This window comes from Seriola lalandi, unplaced genomic scaffold (genome assembly GCF_002814215.2).
Source record: "Seriola lalandi dorsalis isolate HSWRI2012SDOR001 ecotype SW California unplaced genomic scaffold, Sedor1 jcf7180002054918, whole genome shotgun sequence".
Lineage (NCBI taxonomy): Eukaryota > Metazoa > Chordata > Actinopteri > Carangiformes > Carangidae > Seriola > Seriola lalandi.
Window position 1 is genome coordinate 433695 of NW_019525470.1, and position 5399 is coordinate 439093.

The 5399-nt window shown below is 43.7% G+C and overlaps 1 non-coding gene across 1 annotated transcript; it reads right to left on the reverse strand.

Annotated features, from left to right (window-relative positions):
- Positions 1 to 5317: 5317 nt before the first annotated feature.
- On the reverse strand, positions 5318 to 5399 carry trnal-aag (transfer RNA leucine (anticodon AAG)). Its single transcript has one exon. It is a non-coding gene; the product is annotated as a tRNA-Leu (tRNA).

A 5399-nucleotide genomic window follows, 5' to 3' on the forward strand; every position in this document is an offset into this window, starting at 1 on the left:
CGTCCCAGACTCCCAATCTCCTCCAGTTGTAACTTTACAGGAATGTAAATAAGACAGACAAACAAAGAGGGTGAAGCACAGGGAGTGTTAATGTGTGTGTGTGCATGTATTTGAATTTCACACAGCAGGCAGCGTAACTATACCTATTTGCATGTGTGCACATGCAAGCCTGACTGCTTGCACATGTGTACTGTTCACAGCTGCCTGTACGGTGTGTTTTATGACAGTGCAAACACTGGTAAAAAAGCTTTAATGAGCGCTGGCACACAGTGTGTTTCAGGGAGAAATGACTGTGGCGCAGAGGAAAACATGAAATAACACAAAGGAATTCAGGCCTGGAGTTACTCTCCCCAGGGGAGGCAGTCAGACTCTGTGTTTGGTCCTCAGCCAGGAACGCAAAGACGAGACGAGATCAGCGTCCGTGTCTTTTTTCTTTCTTCTAACGTCTTTGTGTCTGACTCTCCAGCCGTCAGTGAGGAACCAGACGATGAGTCTGATTATCATGACTCTTCTCTTTTTCCTATTTAATCCACTTTTCTCCTTCCTGCATATCACTGTCATCTTTCCTGTGTGCGTGTGGGTGTGCGTGTGTGTGTGTGTGTGTGTGTGTGTGTGTGTGTGTGTGTGTGTGTGTGTGTGTGTGTGTGTGTGTGTGTGTGTGTGCGTGTGTGTGTGTGTTGCTGTTCCTGTTCCTCTAACACTCTGGTATATTAATAGAACTTTTCTCCGCTGATGATGAAGCCACCTGTACCCTGTTACAGCTACACTCACACACACACAAGCATGCAGTAACACATACAAGGCCAAAGAGGGCACAGACAGGGTGGTTGTGTGTGTGTGTGTGTGTGTGTGTGTGTGTGTGTGTGTGTGTGTGTGGCAGCTCTCCAGTAATATTGCCTAAGTGATACTTCATACTACTTGGTCATGATACTTGGTCATTGCAACGCAGTCAGTAATTAGTAAAAAAATACTAATTACATCATTATTATTATATTATTATTAATATAAAACACCTGTATCTGTCCAAGAACATGTTGCAACCATTTGAAAATATTTCATATCTTTAAATTTTGAATTCGTATTTTAACCTAAATCTGAGGAGTTGCTTTGATTAATGGATCATTTTCTTCTTGTGGAAATTATTCAATTATTCAGATAAAAATCTGGGGGGAAAAAATCACTTAATTTAAAGGGGTAACAACTTATAGACGCATAAACTGTGGGAATGGGGGATCAGACAATTTTTTTTTTTTTTTACAACATTATTATTTAAAATTTTTTGTTATCAATTTTTTATAGCATTTCATGAGGACAACAATGCAAAGTTACAGCATTCCAATACATGGTGTGAATATGTGGTAAAGGAGACACATAAATAACTAATGTTACAGGTGTGGTCACCCAGATACATACTGTAGGCTATGTATAACACTAGTATCCATACATATGAATGCATGTACATGTATAAACACACGTCACACACATGAATATAGAATAGACATTCATACTGTTGCTCGTACATACTCATACATACCAACATACACACATATACCCATGTTCCACACATACACCTGCACACATGCAGTGGGTGGATCACAACTAACGAGCTGTTTTGTTTTCATGGGGTCACAAATCACAAAGGTTGGAAACCGCTGCAGTCAACTGACAACACCATTATAACCTGTAACGAGTTCCACGATTTGAAGCAGACCTCACACCTCCAGCTGGATGCGCAGTAATTATAGAGCAATAGAGAATTAGAGGGCAGCACTGCGGGGAAACTGTGAGAGGATCTCTGTGGGGCAACACACACTGGCTGAGGTCTGTAGGATGACCTGCTGCGATGAGTCAATCCAGCGAGTGAATGTGATAAAACTGCTGCATGTGTACGCTTCAAAATTGTAATATTCAACAAAGGCATTAAAAACAAAAACAACATCAGCTGTGTAAATTGCTCCAGCTTTAAGGCTGGATCACATTTTCCTTAAAGTGCTCATGACTAAAGAAGACTCGTAGGAATCGTGCGTCTTGCATGAGTAACCTGCATCTAATCTTTGACACAGAGAAAGAGGAGTGATAAAGAAAGAGAGGAGGAGGAGCAGGAAAGATAAAGAGGCAGATCAAGTGAGGACACGATGGAGAAGAGACAGTGGGTGAGAGAAGTGGGAGAAAGGGAAGAGGCAGAAAGTGAGGAGGAAGGAAGGAAGGGGGAAAAGGTAAAAAAAAAGAAGACAGGGTGAGATTTAACAGTGAACAAGGGAGTTAGAAAAACAACAAAGGGGGAGGGGGGGGGTAGAGGGAGGAGAGAGGGGGATGACACAGCCATGGGAACCCATATTCGGTCCATGCTCCAGACCCTGCAGTTGTTAGCCTCGACAGTGTTGTTGTTTTGTTTTCACATGGCGTTCAACCTCGCCGTGCGGACCACAAACAGCTGTTAATGATGTTTCTCACAGCACTGTCTGCTCAGAGTCATCAGCGCTGTTAATGAGCTGCGGTGAGACGATCGCTGACGATGGACGCCATCGCAGAGCTGCAACAAAACTGCTCCGGCAGGAAGTTAGAAAAACAAAGAGAGAAAATATTTCATACATTTAGTGCTTACGAAGTGCTTTACAGAGACTTGAATAAACAAAATAAATAAAATAATAGATAAAAAATAATAAATAAATAAAAGGCCAACATAAAGTATGTCAAACATTTTTGTGATACTTTGAATATAGCAGGACCTTTTGTCAGATCAAGTAGTTTTACATGATGACCACACCCACAGCTGATGGTCGGTCACCTGCTTAGACTCAGTGATATGTAACTGTAGATCAGGTTTCTCAGTGAAGTGAAGTGCAGTGAAGTGTTGGGTCACCACAAGGAGCCACAGTAGAGTCAGAGCTCTGCTGATTCTCCAAGTTTGTGGAAGTTGGAGAACAAACACGCTGCAGCTACAACCGATGTCGACCTCCCCAAAAATGTCGGTTGTGCAGCACCGCAGGAGAAACGGCGTGGAGGCTGCAGGCCGGCGTCTGCAGCTTGCGTGTTTCTGAAGCAGGTGGAGATTGTTGACTCTCTATCACAGTGGATTAAAGAATGTAAACACCATTGTTGATGCTTGCATGAGGCAAACCGCGTTGCTGTATATCACAAAGCGAATGAAAGATTACCAACACAATGAACTATGAATCTGTTCCAACCTCAGAAAGCGACTTATCGTGGGATCGCCATACGGAGAGACATGTGATAACTGCTAAGATCAACACAAAGCGCATCCAGACTCGATGCTCAGGCGTTACTTTAGCATGAGCCGCCTGAACAGCTGTATTTGTTTTGAGAGAGAAACAGAGGACGGAGTGCCATTATTTACGCTTGTTTGAATCTGTGTATATACAACATACGTCGACTTGTGACATGTTTGTGTGTGTTTTTGTTTGCGTCTGCCAAGGGAGCGGACCACAGCATGATCAAGGGGGGAGGGGGGGTCGGCGGTGGTTCTCACAGCCCACAGAGTGACTCTCCGACAGGGATCGTGAGAACCTGAGTGGCAGGGGTCCTCGTGGTTGCGAGGAATTTGACAAAATGTAAAAGAGAAGAAAAACAGCAGTGTTCATAGATGTCAGCAGCAGAACATAGAGGGAGAGAAGGCATTTGACAAGGCTGCTCAGTGAGGAGGCTATTTCTGGATCAAAGGACAAACTGCAACAACCCTGACACATCTATGGACACGTCTGTTGCCAGTGGAGCGTCCACAGGTTAATACTTACTGTACATATATTATCAGTCCTGCAGTGCAGATGAAAACTCACTATAAGTGGGTCAAGCATCCGCTCTGATGGTAGCGAAATGAAGAGTTGAGTAATTAATTGGCTAAATGACAAAATAGAAATAACCAACAGAAATTTTGATGTCTCTGTGCCGGCGACAGCCAGGGCCGGACGCGTTATGTTTCCGGGTTGTCTGTCCGAACGAACTTCTTCAAACATTCATTTGGACGCAAGGATGAACTGATAAAATTTTGTCGGTCAAAGTTCAAAGGTCAAGGTCACTGTGACTTCACAAAACACGGCCATAACTCACAAATTCCACATGCTAGTTGTGACACAATTAAACTCAAATATCTCCAAGGATAAAATGAAAAGATGACATTTTATATCCAAATGGGCGAAGGTCAGCTTCACTGTGACGTCATAACGTTCTGCAAAAACACTTCTGGCCATTATTCAACACTGTAACTCAGGAAAACTGTGAAGACTGTGGCCATATTTCATGCAACTTGGCTGGTTTGTGGAGGCCGTAATTCGCTTGTTTCATTTGCTAGTTTCAGCTTCTTAAATGCAGTTAGGCCGGGGGGGGGGGGGTTCATCAAAACATGTCACCTCCTCTGCCTCTTTCTCCTTCCGTCCGTCATCTCAGACCGCAGCTTCCGTCGTGTCACTGTGTGGCGGCGGGATTATTTATGTGCTGGTGAAGGGAGAGAGATAGTATGAGACCCTGAGCTTGGCCTCTACCCTCTCACCGTCTGCTACCCCTAAATCACCACCGCGTCTGGCTTACTTTCACATTTGTTCATGGAGTGTGTGACGGGGACAGAGAGAGAACAAAAACACACAAGGACATGTGATAAAAGGTTTAGCATTCGACACTTCTAGGATGAAAATCAACAGCAGAACCAGAGATATCTGTTTCCTCTTCATTGTTAAAACTCTGCGCTTGCATTACCCACAATGCAACCCAACCGCCGGCAGTTCACTTGGAGATTCAGGTGTGTTATGTGAGTAGTAGTTCATGTAGTTTTGAGGACACACAGAGGTCTGGGAAACTCTATTCACCCTCCAGATATTTAACAGTAGACACTGACTGAAGTAAGTTATCAAACGTCACGCCTCTCCAATGTGAACAATCACTGGACTTCCCCATTTAGTCTCATGTTTTGACTCCCAACATGCTTTGCTGTCACAGTAAAAGCACTGAATAACAGACGAGAACACAATTCAGCCACTAAAGTTGTCAAGACAGAAAATAGTTCCATAACGCCAAACTACTTCACGTCTAAATCATTATAAGGGATGCAGGTGATGTAGAGACTGATTGGCCGGGATGACTAGAAGTTCAAAACCATCACATATGCTGTAGTGTAAGGTACAAACCAACACAGTTTCAAGCACAACCCTTTAAATTGACATTAGATTGATATTCCACTATATCTGTTGCCCACGGCGATTCTACTCACATACTGAGTAGGAAGTGTTCTGTTTGTTACATGTGATTATAAGTGAAATGACTTTATTGGTCGGGATTCTTTCAGAAGCTTTAGATGAGAAAACCCTGGCAGCGGTGGGATTCGAACCCACGCCCCCGAAGAGACTGGAGCCTTAATCCAGCGCCTTAGACCGCTCGGCCACGCTACC